The sequence below is a fragment of the Caretta caretta genome, chromosome 4, assembly GCF_965140235.1.
Source record: "Caretta caretta isolate rCarCar2 chromosome 4, rCarCar1.hap1, whole genome shotgun sequence".
NCBI classification, from domain to species: Eukaryota; Metazoa; Chordata; order Testudines; family Cheloniidae; genus Caretta; species Caretta caretta.
The window spans coordinates 44,847,196-44,870,935 of record NC_134209.1 but is presented as its reverse complement, the minus strand read 5'-3'; the positions used below and the strand labels follow the sequence as shown (position 1 = coordinate 44,870,935).

General features: G+C 40.7%; 1 long non-coding RNA gene across 2 annotated transcripts in view; it reads right to left on the bottom strand.

Moving 5' to 3' along the window:
* Positions 1 to 1,755: 1,755 nt before the first annotated feature.
* LOC142071747 (uncharacterized) overlaps positions 1,756 to 23,740 on the bottom strand; it is an 83,975-nt gene continuing 61,990 nt past the window's right edge. For both annotated transcript variants that reach the window (XR_012667936.1, XR_012667937.1), the window contains 4 exons: positions 18,854 to 18,917; positions 17,394 to 17,473; positions 2,713 to 2,927; positions 1,756 to 1,809 (listed from right to left, as the gene is read on the bottom strand). This is a non-coding gene — a long non-coding RNA (uncharacterized LOC142071747). The remainder of the gene's footprint in view (positions 1,810 to 2,712; positions 2,928 to 17,393; positions 17,474 to 18,853; positions 18,918 to 23,740) is intronic.

The window sequence follows — 23,740 nt, the reverse complement described above, 5'->3', positions numbered from 1 at the left end:
TCTTGTCTCCTCATTGGTCATTTTGGTCAGGTGCCAGCGAGGTTACCTTTAGCTTCTTAACCCTTTACAGGTGAGAGGAGCTTTCCCCTGGCCAGGAGGGATTTCAAAGGGGTTTACCCTTCCCTTTATATTTATGACAGTCTCCCAATGACATTACTGAAAATTTTTGTATATCTTGACCTGTTTGTTTATATAATGTAGACATCAGTAGTGAAGCTGTAGTTAAGTTTCCATTGAGATTTGCATTTCAAACAAGATTAAATCCCTCTGTTTTCTACTTTTGTGATTGAATTTAGCCTCCAAATTTGACTTGACAGATGTTTATTGAAGTCTCTATGAATTTATTGTGAAATGTTTATTAATTTTGCAATAGAAAATGTTTAAAAGCTCAATTTTTTAAAAATTTCCGCATTTTCCTCACATTTCCTTGGGTTTCCTAAATGACGACAATCCCCACAAACTTCACAGATATACACATTCTGATATCACAGAACTTTTGAACTTTTAAAATTGAACACAGAGAATTGTCCCTTTTATTCAGAATTAGTATTCTGAGCTATACAAAGATTAGCCAATGGATCTCATTAGATCCATCAACCATTAGTATCTTCTGATGCTGGTAACCTGCCTTCCTGACAAAAGGCAAAAGTGAACTGGATTCTTCTGGCTCATGCATCACCAAATGATTTGTCAACTAAGTTTCAATAGCCAAATCTTGAGTGCTGTTGATGCAAGTGGCAGAAATAAACTGATTGTCAAATCTTACTTGCGTTTGCAAGACTAGCAGTTAAAATAGTAATATTTTATTTCTAAACAGAGAGACTCCGATACCTATAGAGAATAAGTATGGAGTTCCAGCAAATGCTTTCACAATCACTTTTCTGAGTCACTGCACTTTCAGATGAAGAAGTATACAGAGTAAATCAGTAAATATGTAAAACCTTATTGGAAGGTTTGTTCTACGTAGCTGATACCAAATACACTATGTTGCCTTTCCTTTGCCTTTGTACAGTGCTACAGTGCCACGGTTTCAAACGCTTTCTTCATTTCCATTTAATCACTACCTGAAAGAAAAAAATGGAACTATATATAAGAGATAACACCAACTTGCACAGTAATAATACATAACAAATATATAGTTCTTGGGGTTAGCTTTTGCTGTTACACAAAAGTAAATATTAATTTGTTTAGTTTTCCATAAAACCTTTTACTTACCGCACAACATTTTGATTAAAAATCCAGAAGAATAAAAAATTAACATGGCCCACATCAACTGGCTTGCTGATTCTTCTCAAAATGTAACTGTAAACTGGGAATCACTGCGTGATTGTATTTCTAGTGGGGTCCCACGGGGATCTGTTCTGAGCCCTGTGCTAGTTACCATTTTTGTCAATGAGTTGGAAGAAAATATAAAATCATTACTGATAGTTTAGAGATGATACAAAGATTGCAGAAGCAGTAAATAATGAAGGGAACGGGTCATTGACACTGAGCAATTAACTGCGTGCAAGCAATCAAATAGTCATTTCAACATGGCTAAATTTAAATGCATACATCTAGAAAAAAAAGAAGGCCGGCCAGACTTCTATAATGGGGGAGTCTAGCCTGTGAAGCAGTGACACTGAAAAAGGCTTTGGGTTGTGGTGGATAATTAGCAGAACATGGAGCGCATAGCGAGATGCTGTGGCCAAAGGGCCAAAGTGATCCTTAAATGTATAAATAGTGGAATATTGAGTAGGAGTAGGGAGATTATGTTACCTCTGTATTTGGCACTGATGTGACTGCTACTGTGTCAAGTTGTGGTGTCCGCTATTGAAGAAGGATGTTAATAAATTAGAAAAGGTTCAGAGAAGAGCCATGCGAATGATTAAAGGGTTCAAAAATGGCTTATATTGGTAGACTCAAGGAGCACGATCTATTTAGTTTACACAGAGAAGGTTAATGCGTGACCTGATCACAGCTTATGAATATCTACATAGGGAACAAAATGTTGATAATGGGCTCTTCAATCTCGCAGAGAAAGGCATAACAAGAGCTAATGGCTGGAAGATAAAGCTAGACTAATTCAGACTGGAAATATAGTGCCAATTTTTAACAGTGAGGGTAATTAATCATTGGAGCAATTTACCAAGGACTGTGGTGGATTCTCTGTCACTAGCAATTTTTAGATCAAGTTTGGATGTTTTTCTAAAAGGTAGAGCTAGGGAAAACAGGAATTAATTTATGGAACTCCTGTAGCCTGAATTTTGCAGGAGGTCAGACTTAATGGAGCTCCCTTTTGGCCTTATAATCTAGAAATCTACCTATGTACCCACACCCAACAGCCACGTAGACCATATGTGGGCATAAAGGGAGTTTTTATGCCTTTGTGCAGGCACATAGTAGTTACAATTTAGCCTGTTATGTCTTCAGATCTTTTTTACCAACATTGGGGCACAGCATGGGTTGAGCAGTCCACCCACATGCAACAGCTTGCTCCATAGAGACCTAAGAAGCTACTTTATCTTTTTTTGTGTGTGATATTTTCAAAGACATGTCTTGCAATTGCATCTAGTGTCTTTTCAAAATTAATTCTGGATCAAATCAGTTCAATGGGCATTCTGATTTTATGAAGCTTGCATAAAGATTGTAGGATTTGACCCTCTAATGTCACTAGATTTGACCTCTTGCTGTGTGTACTTTCCAAAAGTAGTATAATCAGCATTATCCTACCTGATTGCTAAAGACAGTAGAAGTAGCACTGGAAAATCTTGTGCTAATTTTGAAGTTTCTTTAGAAGGTCAAGTTCAGGCATCTAATCCTTGCAGCACAGTTCTTAACCGAGAGTTAAAATTCAAGCTTCTCAAGGCACAGCTGTAATTCAGCCTCAGGTTTCCAGAGGTTAAGGGTCAGCACATTAATCTATTTGATATAATTCATAGAATCCCCTTAGAGAAAAGAAAAAGTATTAATGTATAACCAAGCCATGTTTTCTGGAAATAAATGAGAACATATCCTGATATAAAACAGTATCCTAATGATGAACCAAACTGATAATTATAGTTCCATTCATATCTTATACTAAGCATAACCAGTTTCACTCTAAGAATTGCTGTTCTTTAGTTCTATTAAAATATGTTTTAAATGGCTGCTTTTGCTTTGATTATAAAATCATTTATTTGAAAATCAGTTTGGAACTTTTTTTTTTCCTGGCAGCTATAGTATAAAATAAATCAAACCATCACCTGCACAAAACATCATCAGCAACAACAAAAGCTTTATAATAATAAAGATGTGTAAGTGGCAAAATATGGTTTGTTACAACCCTGAGAAAATGACTAATATTAATTAAGGTGGAGTGATCATTACAATGCAACGTATTTATGAGGATGTCATCACACACTTTATGAAGCAAGTGCTAGTAAAACACTACAGGACTTTGCAAAACAAAGCCAGGCATGTCTGGGAGTTGGCTCTGCCTGAATTTACACCAAAGATGGATTATTATTAGACGTTATCTTCATCTGGAGCTTCATTATTCTTCACTGAGGCCTCAGAGACTTTTTTTAAAATACTATTTCTGGCTTCTCAGAGCACAGCTACAGATGGATGTTACCACTGTAAGATAAGATGAGCAGATTCCCAGTTTACAAAACTAGAACAACTATACAGGAAGAGTAGGAAGAATGAGGAGGAATTGTCTATTGGGTGGTGGATTTTTAATTTTCAAATGCAGGTTTTCACTATTGGAAGCTCTTAGCTACTGCTTGTGCACTTTATATACACACTGCAGAGAAACATGGAGATGATTTAGATATGAAGTTTATTTTTAAGCTTAGGCTTACTGTAAAATTAATTCTTTTATTGCTTATAATGTTAATGCCACTGATGTAAAGAGCAGAGAAAAAGAGAGACAATTGAACCTCTCTGCTCAATCAAAACCTCGCAGAAAGACAAATGTACAGAGACTGATAGTCCCATCTGGTGCACAAGACGAGTGACACCTGTTCTACCTAACACTCTCAAAAAGAGAACAGAAGGGGCCCAACTGCCCCTGCACTATCATCCTTTCCTCCTCCAGGATTCACAGAGGCTTCTGTATGCTCAACGCCCAGACAGGCGGCTGTCAGGAAAGTTGCAAGGACTGTGAGAAGACTGAGCAGGTATGTGGCAGGAGAAATATCATCCTCATGGAGGTTCCCTGTGGGAAACAATGTTCAGTTCCTTATGAGACTCATGAATTCAGTACAAAAATGACCATTTTGTAACTCCTGTGAGAATTCTGAACTCAACTGTGGGATACCGAATGCAAATAAACATCGACTTAAAGAAAATGTTTTCCACAAAGCTGAATTAAAGATGTATGATCAGCATGTTTACAAACATAGGAGCCAATCCTTTGAGGGGCTGTGCATGTCCTGAGGGACACTTGGTTCCATCAAGTCCCACTGTCTTTGCCCCCACTGAGGGTAGTTAGTAACTTGTAGGATCACACTAGTTGTGTCCATTGCAAATTAGTGCACACATTCAGCACACATTCAGTACATAGTAACAAAGTTAATTAACATAGGTCCATTTTCTCCACCACCTAGAATGATGGTTTCTGGCTGTGCTGCCTCTCCAATCCCAGGTAGCGTAGCTCCTGCGAAAGCTATGTTGCTACTGGCTAGCTTCCTCTCACTGTACAGTAGCAGCATAGGAGGAATATACTGAAGTCAATGGGGATGAGGGAAGGGGGGATGACATCACCTATGAAAGTCAGAGTACTAATTCAGGTGCCTAATATGGCTTTGGTACAATTCTGAAGATAAATAAATAGTAAAAAAAGCAGAAGGATCCTTTCTGAATCCTAACACTGTGATGCAACACCAAAGAATAATGAGAAAAGAGTTTTCAGCAAATGCCTAATTTGGCTGCTGAGAGCTTAAATATAATGGAAAAATGATATTAAAGCGCGCACTGTTCAGTCAATTAGATGAAATGTCTTTATCAAGTAAATTTCAGAACAAATGATGCTAAAGAAACAAATTATTTTTGAAAAACCAGCATTGGGTACCTGACAGCTGACTGGGAGTTATTTAATGATCTTCCACTAGCATGTAAATTTAGAAAGGAGAGTGGTTTGGCTAGGGTGAAGAGCTAAAAAGGCAAGAAACCCACCACTCAAGGCTAAAGGAGCTAGCGGCAGACTTAATCCATAATCTTGTTTCATTGGATCTTTCTTGTTGAAGAGCTCAGCTACATACAAGACCCATATCTGGCCCTGGCCAAAATGCAGCAACTTGTTGGTCTTTTCTCCCTAGTAGAGTCCTATGAGCTATAGCCTAGCAGAATAGGAATTCTGTAAAAATAGTACACAGACTGGCTTTAACCAATAATCCGTTTGATCAATACACTTATATGAGCATGATCTCCTCCACCTGCCCTAAGGCAGCAAAGGGCAAGACGATATATAAAACCAAAATTGACTTGTGCTAATTCCATATTAATTAAGCTTCTCTTGACCTGCTTTCCTTGTTCTGAAGGAGACAACGGAGGATCTTTGCATGCAGAGCTGTGAACATGCTCTTTTGGGATAATTTCAGTAATCTCACTATATCAGTACCTTGAATTCATGCCCTTAATCAAATTGCAGCATATTAGGGCAAGCCATTGAGGGCTGAATATAGATATCATTCATTCCTATATAAAAGCCAATATAGCTGCTCAGAACAAGACAACTGATGCAAATTTATGTCCAGCAGACAAAAAACTTTGAATGTCACATGAGTCCCACTCTTTACATTGTCAAGGCCGAAGCATTTTTTCAGTTATTCTTTGAAAGAAAAGGCTCATATATTGTACTAATAAATATAAAGTGATAATCCAGCCATCAACGGGGCAATTTGTTAAAGGTTTGTTTATGGCTGAAATAAACATATCAGCAAATATAAGGCTGCCAGCTTGTATATTGCTCAAACACCATCAGCTCATGCCCCTACCTGAGGTAATGCAGTGGACTCTTACAGTGATTGATTTGGGCCATTAGCTCCAAATCAAAGTTGGTTTCAGTTCATCCATCTTCCTCGAGCCTTAGCAAAACTGTTATTTGAAAATAAACATTGAGTCTGTCTCTCTTTTGTCAGAAGAGCACCAGGGAGCTTATAGACATATGACCGAATACATCTCCATCTCTGCAGCGACAGCAGCCACCTCCTGAGGTTGAGCTGCTGGGCCAAGGTATTTTGTCTGCTTCCAAACTGGATATGGAAGACAGCAGATGAAGCCATTTGATTCTGGTTCAGTAAATACAAAATACTGGAAAAGATTCAAATATTGATAGATAGTTAAACTGTGCTGACTTTAGAGGGAATGATTCACATTATTCTGTAAACAGAACACTGTCCTTTATATGCCTGTTCTGTACATTTTGAAGAGATGTTTCTAAGTGTGAAGTTTGGTTCTGGGTCTTTTCCAATAGTTTAATGGTGTTTGGATCCAGGGTTTAACTTCAGAGCCATCTTTAACATTTGCAAATAACTGATGCTTTTTGTTTGAAGTTACCTTGTGCAATTTGAACTATAAGATGGGCTCAAACCACAAAGGAGTTGGATTTTGAAACCCACATTGTTTATGACCATCTCTAATTTAAGCACTATTTTCATGCCTCATAATATTTCAGTCACTCCTTACTTTACTTGCAGAAAATTTTATAAAGCTATGTTTATAATTAGAATATTAACTTCATAAAAATTGCACTGTTACTGTGAACTGCACCTTAATTTGTCTTTGATTTCTGTTTGCTTAATTAACTATCAAAGACACACTCTTACTATTGTTTGCCCCCTAGGGTCAATACTGCTGTAGAAACGGCCTGGGGATTCTTTTTTGCCTTGCATCATCAGCAACAATGCTAATAAAATCCTGATCCCAAGCTCTTCATGGCTATGATAGACATGAACCCTCAGATTCATACAGTCCTGCACTTGGCAAAGGTTAGATCTGGATCTGAAACTTGGAGTTCTGAACCTTCTGTGCTTGATGATAATGTCTGAAGCAAAAAGAACACTCCTCAGTTATCAGAGACAGGACCAAGATGGAAGCGATGACAAAGAAATCTTCTTTTGACATGTGAAACTCATTTGATTCTACGCTTTCTTTCACATATAATGATATCTTATGCCAAAGTTAATGGTCAGGCCACATGATATTTCACTGGGGGTCTCTGAAGTTACAGACATTGAGAAAAGGAGGTTTCTTTGTACATTTTGTGTCACAAAGATAAAACTAAATGTTGCAAACTGGCCTCAGTACTTTTCTTTTGCATTTTAGGGGATGATAATTGTTAACAGGGAGCTTTACAGTGAAGACTCAATGCTTCGGTTTGTCTTTCTGTGCTACTGATTGGTTTGTCTCAGCAGGAGTATGTGAACATCACATTGTAGCGCCTACCTCCTTCTGCCTTCTGTTGAAGTAAAAGGGGATTAAGTACAAACTGAGAAGCCACCCCATACAGTGTGGCAAGAGTGACCTCATTGTAGCTGCTACAGCCAGCGAAAAAATCTGCTGGAGCCTGCCGTGCTTTTGCTGGGTCAGATTCTTTGCCTTTTGTTATTTGAGCTTCCTTGTGAGAATCGCTGCTGCCTAGAGGCGTAACATGACATTCCCTTTCTTTGCCCTTTAATCCAATCAGAGGGGTCTTACTTTCTCACAGAGGGCTGGGATACACTTTAAGTTTAGTCCAGCAGCTGTGAAGTGAGCTTCGTTGGTGAAGATTAATACTTTGACTCTGATCATACATTTCAATATGATTGAAGCCAATAAAGGGAAGATTATTTTTCTGGTTATTTTTCAGATGTCTTGGGGTATTGTTGCTTACATGATGACATGTCTTTGTCCTGTCAGGGAGCATGAGATTTGGTCAAACATTCATCTTAAAAATACTGGGGGGAGATGGGGAGGTTCAGAGAGAGAAAGATAGAGAGGGAAATTGACTCAGTCAGTCAGTTTTGGATGGTAGCAGATGGGATCATGTCAAGTGAGAAACACAGAAGGCCTCTTCTGGTTCCAGTCTGACACTTCAAAGCAAAATGAAGAGGCACCATTTCAAAGGGGATACACACTATTATTTGATTAAGATGTAGCTTCCTGAATGAAATGTGCATGTAATTATTTGCATGATGACGGGTTTCATAAAAAAAGTTTGCTTTACTCTTTTAGCTCTAATTGGTTCTTATTAGTGGTGGGCCCAGCTTGGTACCCTAACTGTGAACTTCCACTCTGAATTTTTTTATTTTTATTTGTGTGTGTGTGAAGGGAGGAAGGGGTTCAGATCTCACCCTCTTGGTTTTGGATACAACTCAGAATAATTTAAAAGGCTTTTTACTCACATGGTGGACATGGGAAGAAATACCACTACAGCAGCGTTTACACTGTTCTTCCTTCCCATCTCTTGCTGATGGCCCACTGCCCTCCCACTCCCGCTGGAACCTGCTTCCCCTAGAGAATCGCCATCCCCTTCCTCACCCACCACACACATCGCCTCATGCTTTTCCCCAGTCATGACACCTTCTACATGGCCCCATGCCATTTACACCCCCCTCTCTTACATTAGGTGTCTTTACAGAGAGAGAACTACTAGCTTTCATCCACCTTCTCTTTTTTAAGTTCTGTGGAGAGCTGCCAAGAAAAGTAATCCTCTTTACCCCAGCATTCTAAAAAGGTTTTCCAAGGTGGATAGTATGTGGCCTAAGCCCTTCCCTGCAGGCCAGCATGGGTTGCTCTCTATTGTAGTAGCTGCCAGCTGCACTGAGCTACTTCCCAGCCAGTGGATGAAAAGGACTCTTGTGCCTTTCTCACTCAGAGTACAGTGCCAATGATAGTGGCTGCATGTAGTCCTGTACTACTTAGGATGTTGGGCTACCTACCTTCCTTTATTTGGGAAGCCCTCCCAAAAACCCAGTGCAGGACAAGAATCGACCATGGTTCTCCACTCAGTTATAACTTTAAGTGCTAGTTGCTTGGAAACTTTAATTACTAAAGAATTAAAAGTTTAGGATGGGATTTTCAAAAATGTTCCTCATTGGCCTAATTCCGTCTCCACTGAAGTCCAATATTCTTTGAATTCAGTTGGAGCAGAGTTAGCCCAAATGACTGGCTGAGACCCATAGTGATTTATTACATTTTTTGTAAATGCCTTTTCTATAAAAACTACCATATGCTGGAGTGTACAGGAGAACAAAGGAATTGCCATGCTGGATCAGAGTAGTCCTTTTCCAGTATCCTGCCTCCAACAGTGGCCAATCCCAGATGCTTCTGAGGAAGGAGCAGTAGGCAGTTACCAGCTCCCATGAAAAATTTACTCATAACTTCTGATGGAGGTTGGCTTATGCCTTGAGAGTTATCTCCTTTCCAAAGCTCTTGGGGGTTTTCTTATTTGTCTTCCTAAAATCTTTACTACTGAAGCTCTACACATAGTTGTTATCCATATAAATATTCATTCTGTTTTTGAATCCTGCTTACCTCTTCTCTTTAATGATATACTGAGGCAAGGAGTTTCATAGACTAATTGTTCACTATCATAGAATCATAGAAGTGTAGGACTGGAAGGGACCTCGAGAGGTCATCTAGTCCAGTCCCCTGCACTCAAGACAGTAAGTATTATCTAGCCCATCCCTGACAGGTGCTTGTCTAACCTGATCTTAAAAATCTCCAGTGATGGAGATTCCACAACATCCGTAGGCAATTTATTCCAGTGCTTAAATACCTTAATGGGAAGTTTTTCCTATATCCAACCTAAACCGTGCAATTTAAGCCCATTACTTCTTGTCCTATCCTCAGATGCTAAAGAGAACACTTTTTCTCCTCCTCCATGGAAAAATCCTTTTATGTACTTGAAAACTGTTATGTCCACCCTCAGTCTTCTCTTCTCCAGACTAAACAAACACAATTTTTTCAATATTCCCTCAGAGGTCATGTTTTCTAGACCTTTAATCATTTTTGTAGCTCTTCTCTGGACCTTCTCCAATTTGTCCACATCTTTCCTCAAATGTGGCATCCAGAACTGGACACGATACTCCAGCTGAGGCCTAATTAGCGCGGAGTAGAGCGGAAGAATTACTTCTCGTGTCTTGCTTACAACACTCCTGCTAATACATCCCAGAATGATGTTTGCTTTTTTTTTTGCAACAGTATTACACTGTTGACTCATATTTAGCTTGTGATCCACTACGACCTCCAGATCCCTTTCCGCAATATTCCTTCCAAGGTAGTCATTTCCCATTTTGTGTGTGTGCAACTGATTGCTCCTTCCTAAGTGGAGTACTTTGCATTTGTCCTTATTGAATTTCATCCTATTTACTTCAGACTATTTCTCCAGTTTGTCCAGATATTTTGAATTTTGATCCTAACCTCCAAAGCACTTGCAACCCCTCCCAGCTTGGTATCATCCACAATCTTTATAAGTGTACTCTCTATGCCATTATCTAAATAATTGATAAAGATATTGAAGAGACTCAGACCCAGAACTAATACCTGTGGGACCCCCTCTTAATATGCCCTTCCAGCTTGACTGTGAACCACTGATAACTACTCTCTGGGAATGGTTAACCAATTATGCACCCACCTTATAGTAGCTCCATCTAGGTTGTATTTTCCTAATTTGTTCATGAGAAGGTCATGCGAGACAGTATCAAAAGCCTTACTAAAGTCAAGATATACCACATCTACCACTTCCCCCTACCCACAAGGCTTGTTACCCTGTCAAAGAAAGCTATTAGTTTGGTTTGACATGATTTGTTCTTGACAAATCCATGCTGTTACTTATCACCTTATTATCGTCTAAGTGTTTGCAAAAAGATTGCTTAATTATTTACTCCATTATCTTTCCCAGTAGTGAAGTTAAGATGACTGGTCTGTAATTCCCTGGGTTGTCCTTATTCCTCTTTTTATAGATTGGCACTATATATGCCCTTCTCCAGTCTTCTGGGATCTCTCCCATCTTTCATTACTTTTCCAAGATAATCACTAATGGCTCAGATATTGCCTCAGTCAGTTCCTTGTGGAAAAGTATTTCTTTTTATTACTTTTAAATTTTTCTGCCTTTCAATTTCATTGATTGTCCCCTTATTCTTGTATTATGAAAGATGAACAGAAATGCCTCACCTACATTATGTATAGTGTTCATTATTTCCATACCTTTATTGTGTTCATGCATATTAATTTCCTCTCTGAAGTAAACAGTCCAAATCTTTTCACTCTCTCCCTAGAGATCTATATTTCTGTGTGAAAGGTAAAGTTCTTAATATTTCTGTGGCTGAAGAATCATGATATACTGCTATAGAATTTAAAACACAGCTGATTTTGGATCAATACCATAATAGAGGTTATGATGTTCTACTTATATTTTCAGGAAACACTCTTCTCCTAACCTGTTTTAATCAGATATCTCCAGACATATCACTTCTTCCAGTCAAAATTTAGAGCAGGGTAGAAAAATTGACATGATAATGAAAGTCTGGATGCAATCTTAGCTATAGCTCCACAAAATGTAGTGTAATTAAATATCAGGATCCGTGTATTCAAGAAATATAAGTAAATAAACATTGACTGAACAATTTCACTCAGGATAACACTTTATACAGAAATCTGATCATTTGTGAAATAATTTGAAATGACTTTGTTTCATTTCCCTCTTTCTAGTCTCGCTACAAGGGGGAACTTTCACTCTTTATAGTGACTAGTTTTACACAGTGCTCACAATGGACCCTCTTCAATAGCTCAACTCCCAGCTTAACCAGCAGATGCCCAAGGAATTATTGATCCAGACAATTTTTTTTAAATGAAAATTTCTTGGTATTTCTGCACTCGCAGTGGGACCATTTCCAATTTAAAAACATGAATCCAGTTCCTACTGAACAGGTATCCACTTCACAAAAAGAATCACTACAATGGTTGCATCTGGAACTCTGGTTAGCTAAGAACGGATTAGGTCACAGATAGCGAGCTATTCTTTCACAGCTAGGGTATATCTTCACTGCACAGTTAACCAGGGCTCTTAACACCCCCAACTATGCACACAGAAAAGGCTCTGAGCAAGGTTTTGAGGTGCTTTAATCCCATGTAGTTTACCTAGTTGAGGTGTGGATCAGACAAGGGGCTCCAGTTGAACGCGGGCTGGGACCCACCCACTTTGCAGTCAGGATGCAGGCAAAATCATTTGAGTGCTGATAATCTTCCAATTCCTTCCCACAACTGTCCCCAAAAGGACAGAGCAGTTCTCCCTCAGTTGATATAATTGACTTGGAAAGAATGGAAAGGTTACTCACTCTGTGCAGTAACTGGAGTTCTTCAAGGAATGTGTCCCTGTGAATGTGCCACTTCAGGTGTGCCTGTGCCATGCACCTTTGATTGCACGTTTTTGGTAGCAGTGCCCATTCAGCCTGTGCATGTGCCCTACACATCCTTATGGGGCTATATGTGGCTCCATGAGTGAACTGCCCTCAGTTCCTTCTTCATCACAAAGTCCCACAAGGGCAACTCTAAAGCAGAGGGGAAGAAGGACAGGTAGTGGAGCACTCACAGGGGGACACATCTCAAAGAACTCTAGTTACTGCAAAAGGTGGGTAACCTCTCCTTCTTCTTTGAGTACTGTCCCTGTGGGTGCTCCATTTCAGGTGACCCCTGAGCAATGTCCCCTTAAGGAGGTGGAGGATTCTGAGCAGAGTTCAATACAGAAGAGAGAACTGTGTTGTCTACAGCAACATTTGATCTTGCTGCAGGCACCAGGGCATAATGATTAGAAAAGGTATGAGCAGAGTACCAAGTTGCCCCTCTACAGATGTCTGCAATTGATACATCCTTAATTAAGGCTTTCAGTGTAGACAATGCTCTTGCAGAATGTGTTATCACTCTTAAAGGGGGTTGGGCATCAGCTTTGTCATAACAATCGTAATAATCATAATACAACCAGCGATCCACTAGGTACGTCTAGCCATGGGAAAATAATTATACCCGAATAATGTAAGTGGGTGGCAACTACTGCCAGAATCTTTTAGAACACAGTTGGTGACAAAGATAGTCTGAAAGGAAGCAACTTGTATTTGTAGTATTTGTTATTGATTCAGAAATGAAGAAACCTGATGAGTGAATAGCAAAATATGCATCTTGTAGGTTGAGAATCGTGAACCAATCTCTTCATTAGAATTAAGGAATTATTGCTGCCAGGGTCACCACCTTGAATTTTTGCTGTTTTACATATCTGTTTAGGGACCTGAGGTCTAAAATTGGTCTTTACCCTTCATTCTTTCTGTGGATAAGGAAGTACTTTGAATATAATCCATGTCCCCTGTGTTGCACAGGAACTGGTTCTACTGCTCCTAAATGTAGAAGTGAGGTCACCTCTTGTTGTAGTAATTGATTGTGATTGTGAGAGGGGTCCCTGAAGATGGACAGGAAGGGGGAATGTAGGAAGGATAGCTTTGAAATTAGCAATTAGATGTCATGGCTTCCAAAACTCATTTGTCTGATGTTATATGCTCCTATGCACCCTGAAAATGGGAGAGGCAGCATCCAAAAGGAAGAAGAGGGGTAAGATGTTTCAGCTGTAAAATCTTCTCAGCTGGATGATGGATACTCTCAGTCAAGCCATCAGAATTGTTATTTGGAGGACATGGATGGCTGGGAAGATGTAGTTGTAGCTGATGGAGGTTTCTTTCTTGAGTATCTTGGTCTCTTGGCCAGGGGTTCAGAGGGTCTATGATAGGCTGAATATGGGGCTGGGCATGCTCTTTATGCTGTCTGAGACCTACTAAATCACCTCTTATTTACAGGACTAAAAATTCCAAAGCATGGCTCTTGAGTCCTACAAAGTGCGTAGAGAGTTATCCATCGAGTCCACAAAGAGCTTGCAACCATCAAAGGAGAGATCTTCAATGGTACTCTGAACCTCTCTTGGAAAGCCTGACATCTGCAGCCAAGATGCTCTTCTCATGACCACTGTGGTGGATATAGACTGTGCAGCAGTATCTGCCACATCTAAGGAGATGTGGAGTGATGTCTTTGCTAGAAGCTGACCCTCTTGAATAGTGGCTTTAAACTGGTCACAATTTTGCTCTGGCAGATGCTCAGTAAAGGAATTACATTTGTTATAATATAAGTATTTGTATTCGGCCATGAGCGCCTGATGGCTTCCTATTCTGTACAGAAGTATGGCTGAAGCATAGGGCTTGGAGTCAAAAAGATTAAGCTTCTTATGGTCCTTACTGTATGGGATGGACTTTGAGCTACGTTGCCTGCCTCATTCATTAACAACCTCCACTACTAGGGAGTTTGGAGCTGGTTCAGGGAATAGAAACTCCAATTCCCTGATGTGACAAGGTGTATAGACCCCTCACTGGCCAGGAGGAGGTTAAGGAACAGTAATGGGATAAGGAGACCCCTCCCCTGTGCCCTTGCCAAGCATGCTTGTACTAGAGGTGGGGTTTAAAAGCCAGCCAGGCACCCCAGCCTGGGGCTGACCAGCCAGGGAGGAGGACATGCCCAAGGAGCTCCCGGGGAAGACAGGAGTCAGGCCTATACTGGGCCAGCGATCAGGAGAGACCCAGCACTCACAGCAGGGACAAAGGCTGGGAGCCCCAAAGGCAATGTTCCCAAGAGTTGGGCAGCAGCCAGATGGGACGTGGACTGGAATAGGAAGTGGCCCAATGAAGCTGACGGGAGGCCTACTTCTGCTCAAGCATTGACCTAGGTGGGACTACCGCCACATCTGAAGTGCTGCAATTTTTGAACTGTAGACATTGAGCAGAACTGCTGTCAATTGAACCAAATCCCCTAGGTGGGATTGCTGTCACAGAGACTGTAGCCACATTTGAATTGTAACAATGGGCAGAATTGCCACCACATTGAACTGTGACCACTAGGCAGAATTGCACCAAAGTGAACATAACCACTAGGCAGGAAGCCCTGCCCCAACCCCGCTGATCACAGCTGGCCAGAACATAATACTTTTTATCTGCTCTCTTGCAGGTAGGTGGTATTGTAGTTGGGGTTTGCCAAACAGTCTTAGCAGGCTCCATAAGAGCTTCATTCACTGGAATGAACTGCATCTGAAGAAGTGGGTTTACCACCCATGAAAGCTTATGCCCAAATAAATCTATTAGTCTTTAAGGTGCCACATTGTTTTTGTGGATACAGACTAACACGGCTACCCCTCTGATAATTCACTGAAATAGCAATTCTCATAGATGACAAGGTATGTAAACTAATTAGGAGTCTGTGGTGGTATTTCTGAATCTCTTCTAAGGAAATCTAAAGTGTGTCAGAAATTCACTGTATCACTTCCTGAAACTGTCTGAAGTCACCTGCCACAGCAGGTGGTGGAAGCATGACAACTTCATCAGGTGATGATGAGGAAATATTCATAAGAGATGTTACCTCCTTGTCTGCCCTTGCTTCTTGCTCCTCAAAGATCTTTTCCTTGGGCATAGGTGGTGGTAAAGAGGTTGAGGAGAAAGGACCCTTCTCTGTTCCCCCCGGTGGTGTGAAAACCACATCGTGAATTGTTGATGACAGAATGTCCATGGATTACAACAAGGTCAGAAGAGGGTATGGGAAGTCAGAAGGCACAGCTGGAGGCATCCATCTGAGTTCCTGCCATGCTGGTGTCATTTGAGCTCTATCCTCCTGCAAAACATCAATGTGGGAGGGAGAATGATGTGTTCTAGAGTAGACAGGGGAACCTTGCACCCAAATCTGAGAGAATTTGAAGAGTCCTCTTCCACATACTCTGGGAGAAGACGAGGTAGCAGCTGTTCAGCTTGCAAAGTATACAAGGCTGTGTATGGTTCTCTTGGTGATAAAGGGGTCGGTGACCAAGAGGGTCTTCAAGAGGCTATCAGGTCCTTAGGGTACCTGAAGTTTTGTGGTACTGATAGTAAAGACTGGCCCAGGACAAGCTTCAATACTGGGAGTCAGCTCTAATTTTCTTGGTACTACAGGATGTCTAGCAGTTTTCGGTACCATTGACTTTCTTGATATCGGTACCGGGGATTGTTTAGGGACGGGACTTATAACACCTTTCAACCACGTCTCTGCTGTCTGGGTCCAGGTACCCAATCTTGGTACAGAGTCTGTCTTAAACTGACTTCTCTTCTTTGCCTTTGCAGTACTGGCATCACTCAGAGCCCACATGGAACTCCCCTTGGGACCTGAGGTCTCCGTAGCCTTCTTGTGTGCCAGTGACCAAGACCTGCTTGTAGATGACAGAATGTCCATGGATTACAACATGGGGGGAAGGATAGCTCAGTGATTTGAGCGCTGGCCTGCTAAACCCAGGGTTGTAAGTTCAATCCTTGAGAGGGCCATTTAGGGATCTGGGGCAAAAATTGGGGATTGGTCCTGCTTTGAGCAGGGGGTTGGACTAGATGACCTCCTGAGGTCCCTTCCAACCCTGATAGTCTATGATATACTCCGTATGTCCAGAGGCAGATGCAGATGAAGACTTTGGAACCCTAGATGTACTGAAGTGTAACAGTACCATCTACCTCTCTAGTGGTCTCCTCTGACCAAGATCTTGATGTGGACAGAGCACTAGCAGTTCTGGGAGGCCTATGTACAGGGAGATCCTCCACCCCTGGATCGGAAGATGGACATAAAGTTTGCTCCATTATTAAGAGTTTAAATTTGATCCTACTATCTTTTTGGTACCTACTCTTGAAGGATGTGCAGATCTTGTACTTACTGGGGATATGAGTATCACCCAAACAGCGGAGGTACTGTTAGGAATAGCTTCATGGCAGGAGAGGAGCCCAGCATTCCTGAGCAGAATAACCAAGAAGATAACCCCTAGAAGGGAAAATTCTTTACAACTGTCTAATTATATCTAAGAATAAAACAATTTAAAAAAAATTGAGAGAAAGAAAAGAAAAACAAAACAAAACACAAAGGGAACAACTGTTTCAACATTATGAATTCTGAAACGTAAGTAACTGTAAACAAACTATCGAAGTAAATGCTAAATATTAGAGAACAGGAACAGTCTGCAGACTCATCTCAGGCCAAAGGCAGCTGCAAAGGAACTGAAGGCAGTTCGCCCACACAGCCCCATATAGTCTTGGTACATGGCACGAGGATGTGTAAGGTGCATGTGCAGGCCAAATGGGCACCACTATCAATAATCTGCAATCAAAAGCACAGGGTGCAGGCACACCTGAAGTGGAGCACCCACAGAGACACTACTTGAAGAAGAACCTAGAGCAGCTCAGCACAAAAAAACCCCATGATATATCCCACAGATACACACAGGTGAGTATAGAAACAGTGGGGACAGAGTACTCTGTCAGGGTTTTGCTGTGGGAATGCCTGCACTCAGGTTAGGCTAAGCTGAGTACTCAGACCAGGTGCCAATTACCTGGGTTAACCATATAGTGAAAACCTACCTCTAAAGATGATTCCTCCAATCAATATTGAGCCCCGTTCCTGTGGTATTATGGGGAAGTTTGCAGTGCTGCTGTTTGTGCTGTAGATAACAACAGGAACTTCAGAGCTGCCAGCATAGAATGTTACACAAACATTAAATTCATTTATATCTGAATTCCCAGTTACAAGAAGGGCCCTTATGTTCTATTCTTGCAATTTAGAGGGTCTTTAATGTGTGTGTAAATTACATTTATGCCCACTTTAAGGCTCCTTTGCACTTTCAGCGCAGCGTAAAGGGACCTTAGTGTAAACACAAATCAAGTCCCTTTAAAAAAAATGTTGAAATAGAAGTTAAATTGTACTTCTTATAGATTTACTTTTAAGAAATAGTAAATAAAAGCAAATTACCCTGGTAACCATGGAAGAAAAACAAGATGTGATGTCACTGGAGAAATGGAAGATAAGAGAGAGATAAATGAAACAAGAAAAGTTAGTGAATTAAATTTAATATTTTTATTTAAAATATTTTAAAACAAAATTATTGTTAATTATAGGGTGACCGTATCATAATAGGGTGCCCCAGCATGCTGGAATGTTGATCATTTTTGTGTAGCGCTGGCATTTTGTGTTTGGCTTCATGGCATGGTGACATCTGCACAGGGCACACACCCTGTTGTGCATTCTTGCTCAATAACCCAATAGATTTTTTCCCTTTTTTTTTTTAACATCGACAGCAAATGTTGCAATTTTCATGACTGGTGAGATAGTTGGGGATTTTTCAGCTGGAGGGGAATAGCCTAGCGGAGACGAGTCTTGCATTTGGAGCACTCCTGACAGGATGTGGACCAAGCAGGCCTTCGGCTGTTGGTTTTTTAGATCCTAAGAAACAATCGTACATGACTATTAAGAGATCATCTAATTTACTCACTGGTTTCTGGGCCACTCTTCAAAGCATGAACAATGTCCAAGAAAGCGATTGAAAATATAATGTGTATCTATATATTGAGTATAGCCCAGAACCTGTAGCCAGTTTTTAAAAATCTGATTTAATAAAAATTGGTCATCCAGAGTGAAAAAGAAAGTAAAAGCATTATTTGTTCACTACATAATAAGCTGGCTAAGTGGGGGGGAACTAAAGAAAGGCAGTTGGAATCAGTTTTCTCTGTAGAGCACTGATGTCAATTCAGGGGGAAAGAAATAGCTCTGACACTCAGAACGGCTGGATATGAAACCACTGGTGCCATTCAGTGCTAGGACCCACTGACAGATTTACTGCTTGTCGTGGAGCTGCTGGTGTATGATGGAAATGGCAGGTGTAGTCTGCTACAAGGATTTCTGTCTCAAACATCTATTCCATGCACATGTGTAACTGAGAGCAGCTAGAGGTCATGGAGGGACAGCTCTGTGTTTACAATGACTTATTAAGAAATGTAGTTATTTTCTTTAATCCTCCTCACAACAAGAGGCACGTCTCACTAACCTGTAGTTCTATTGCAATGCAGGGAACATAGCAAACTGACCAATTCAATACCAGGTAACAGGCACTGAAAGAGAGAGAGAGAGAATAGATTACTGCAGAAAGAAGTATTCTATTGCTTGTAAAAAAACTACTGCTAACACCTAAACATTTTAAAGCAAGTTACAGGAAAATCAAAGAGGAACAACACTATTCAACAGTTGAAAAATATGATATGGGTTACCAAGACAGGTCCAAGACAAATCCTAGATCCACATGCCTCCAGACACTGAGGATATTGGAAATTTGAACCTGGGTTTGGATCTTAATTTTGTGGCTAGAGGCCATCCCTAAATAATGTTAACTGAAAGTGCTTCTTAACATTGATGTGCATGTTAGCTACCACATCTCATCAATAAAGCTGGTCAAACTTCAACAATTACACATCAGAGGGGCTTTTCTGAAATTATTTTTGATTTTGCTCTGAGAGGCTTGTGACAGAGTTTCACTCAGTTTCAGGTTTGACCAAACCAAAAAACTCAGGATCTGATCCTGTAAAAACTTGGGCATGTGTTTGACTTTAAAACAGACATCTTAGGTCCTCTGATATGAAAGGGACTGGTCTCAAAGCATACAGTTAAGAATGTGTGTAAGTCTTTGCAAGATTGAGGCCTCAGTTGATTCTTTTAAGATTCACCTTATTTAGTGTCAAAATAATGAAAAAAAATCAGAATTCTGCATGATTTCAACGTGAAACCATGAATTAGCTCATTCGGATTAATTTAAAATTTGGAACTGGATCCCGATTCTTGAAGTTTGGAGGTGTGCAGACCAGAATGGTTGGACATGCAAATAAATGCACAATATTAGCAATCTTACATGAAAGAGATCCTCCACAATTATGAAATAAACAATGGAATCATTTAATTTATATTAACAAGTTGTTGCTCCAGAAGAGGTAAGAAAGGTAAAATACCTTCTGTGGATTTATTACAAGAATGCGCCAAAGGACAAAGGCAGAGAGATATTTAAACTTGAAAACCTAGGGCCTGACTCTTTTCTCACACCTGTTTTACACTAGTGTAATTTCACCGATTTCAGTGAAGTCACTCCTGTAGTAGGACCAGACTCATACCTTTGTCTTTGCATTTCATATTTTAATTGAAAGTTATCTATATTATTATCCACTCTAATTTAATATACAAGCTACAGATTTGATATCCATGCAGTGGTCCATTACCAAAAGAATAAGGCCATTCAGGTTTGTTTGAATCGCTTTCTGTCTGTCTGCTCACTGCTCTTGCTAAACAACTGCTGGTGCAGCTGCAGAGAAATGGCTGCCTGCAGTGTGTACATGGCCTAAGCAGGTACCTCATGTTTTGCTTTGAGGGGCCTGGCAAACATATTTGGTTTTCTCTTGCTGCCACAGCCATACCATTATTTCAATCTGGTGCAGTAGGTCATAATTTATTTCATGAAACTCTTCCAATAAATGTGTTTATGCTGTAGCTCCTTTGGCAGCAAAGTCCAAAATTACATTTGCTGATGAAGATAGGTATCCAGGCTACACTTTCCAGATCTCATAGCACAGCTTTATGATGGTGAGCATGAGCTAGCTACTTACGTGGCTAAAGTGTGCAAGGTGACTTCATGATTCTCCTTCAGTGGCTAATTACACTGAAGAATTATTGACTTTTTGTCTCATGCTGAGACCATGGAAATGTGAATCTCAACATAGTTGTGATTCCTGACATGATTGGCAATGTTGGGAATAAAGCCATAGCCTTAGAGACGCCAAGCTATAAATCTGATTAGCACTCTTGCAAGTTGAGCCACTGTACTGGGAGTGTTTTTACTATCACATTATCTGGTTTCCCATTTCTGTGGGCTGGGAAATGGAAGGAAAGCAGCTTTCATCCATGTGTACAATGCCTTAGCAATCACCAACAAAAGATGAAAGTTTGTAGTACAACAGCAGTTCAGTGGGTACAAGCAAAGTCTGAAAAGCCTGATGTCTTGCTATATCTTTTAATCAAACTAACAGAACAGAACCGATCCAAAGAATACTGCTATCCTATGTATAGGAGGTAGCACTTACTATTAAGATATAACAACCAAGTCATCTGGACATTTCCCCACTCCTTTTCTTATTTTTCCTCCCCCCCCTCCAAAAAGGAAAATCTTTTGAAGAAAATAAGTGCATCATTCATAGAAAGAACAAATGTGATAAACGAGAACACAATGCCCCTTTTCTTTAGGCTATTTAAATGAGGGCCAAATATTCTTTACACAGGGCCGGCTCCAGGCACCAGCGTTCCACACAGATGCTTGGGGCGGCAGTTAGAAAGGGGCGGCAGTGTTTCCGCGGCGGGGGCAATTTGGCAGCAGCCCCCCTATCCCGCTGGCCGCAGAGGCAAATAGGCGGCAGCTTCTCCCTTTTGCCGTCCGCGGTGGCAGTTTTGTTCACTGCTTGGGGTGGCAAAAACTGAAGAGCCGGCCCTGTCTTTACACATTCCCTCCACAGAATATATGTATTTGTTCTACACATCTTTCTATATTAAATGTTTGATTTTCAATAGCAGCTGCTTAAAAAGAATTCAGTGAAATTGTACTACTAACATTACAATATCAAATTTAAGTGTTTTTACTGTTAGTAGCTAACAGAGCAGTTTCCAGGAAATATGTTTCATATGTAGATTTTTTTGGTCTGATCTGAGATCTAACTCTTGGTGAAAAGTGACAGAAAGTGTAGAATAAGAGGGCATTGGTGACTTTGGACTTGATAGTTAAACCTCTGTTTTGCAGACAATACAAAGGGTCAGCATACGTTGAACTAGGTATGAAAGTCTGAATATCAGGTGAACAGAGGGGTTAATTCAACTTATTTTCTATCCAGAGGTAATAAGGAGGACTTCTTTTCCAACCAAATCTAATCTTAGGGAATTGCACCAATGAGAATTTTCTGAGTAGGCTCTGAAAACAAAATGAGTTATTATTTCTTGTCTGACAGTAGCGCCTACAGGCCCCAACCAATATCAGGAGCCCATTGTACCCATTCCACTCTGCAAACACATTGTAAGAGTCAGACCTGGCCACAAAGAGCTTCTAGACAAGAGATTCAAAGGGAAGGGAAAAAGAGGCACAGAAATCTTGAAATGACTCATCCAGTCATCAATGGCAGAGTAAGGCATGGAATGTACGTCTTCTGAATGACAATCCGGGGCCCTATCTACTGTGCCAAACCCATTCTCCTCTCACTATGTTGTAACCAAAGCCACTATTCAAAAAAGGTGAATATGAGCATTTATCAGAATGTGCTGTATTGTATGTAATGCAAAGTCAGCAAGAGATTTATGGATGCTTATGGATTTGGGGTTTAGAGAATTATTTTACACTCCATCTGAGCATTTCTTATCCACTGCACTGAAAGAAAGAACTTTCTCCCAGCAGGCAGTTGACCCTCCAGGAAACGTCTGTACCTATCGTGGGCAGATCTGTGGTTCCAGGATCTGACTGCTCAGTCTTTTCAGGACCCCTATGTAAATCTGTGGTGGCGACAGTACTCGAATCGAGGGATCGCCGATTGATGATGATTATGTTATCCACACTAGCAATTGCAGAATGGTTTCTGAGTGGAGGGTTGGGTAGGGGGAAGAATCTCCATTCCTTTTGCTTATTCTGGCAACATAAAAAGTTCATGAGGTGCAAGCTATTTTCCGCCATTGTAATAAAGGTGTGGAACACAAGAGAGCTAGTAAAAGACTGATCTTTATTCTTGAGCTCCAGTCACATGGCATGGATCAGGGTAATAAAGGTTAGCCTTACTGCCAATAAAAATATTCTGAATGGACAAATTTTCAACCAAAAAACTGGGGGGAAATGACAAAATGCTTTACAAAAATTCTTGGCCATTTTCAGACAGCTCTACTTCTACCCTGCCATATTGAAGAGGTCAGTAACCACTGACTCCAGTGACTGCAGTTACATCTATGAATACACTGTGAAATGTGGCCTGAATTAAAATCTTATCATTACTATTACAATTAAGCATAACAGAGCTTACAGCCAGAAGGGACCACCAGATCATCTAGTCTGATCTCCTGTATATCGCAGGTCACCAACACAAGCAATGGCAGGGAAATGATTAACTGAGATATACCCAGATTATCCTTGCAAGTGACCCACACACTGCTGAAAAAGGTGAACCCTCCCCCAAGATAACTGCCAATCGGACCTGGGGGCAAATTCCTTCCCAACTCTATATATGGCAATCAATTAAGCCCTGAGCATGTAAACAAGAACCAGAGAGCCAAGCACCAGAGAGAGAATGCTTGGTGCCACCTCCAAGACCTGGCCCTTTCCATCTAATGTACTATTTCCAGCCATGGCCATTCCCGATGATTCAGAGGAAGGAGATTAAAAAAATCTCAGAATATACTCTGTGTGTGAGGGTGGGGGGGAGGATTCCCTTCCTGACCCCTTCAGGTGGCTGGCTGAAACCTTGAAGCATGAGCTTTTAGGAACATAAACCTGAAGTGAGACCCAGAGCTGCTGAGCCCTGCCTCCTACAATCACAAGCAACCCCATTTTACGATCTCACTCATACATTTGTCCAGCTTTCTTTTAAAACTAATTAAGATGTTTGCCACCCCAACTACTACTGGGAGCCTATTACAAAACCTCACCTCTCTGATGGTTAGAAACCTTCCTCTAATTTCTAGCCTAAATTTGTCCATTTGTTCTTGTGCCAACATTGTCCTGTAGCTTAAATAGTCTTCAACCTCCCTGGTATTTTACCCCCCAAATGTATTTATAGCACAATCATATCCTCTCCCAACCTTCTTTTTGCAAGACTAAACAAGCCAAGCTCTTCCAGTCTCCTCTCAGAAGATAGGCCCTCTATTCCCCTGG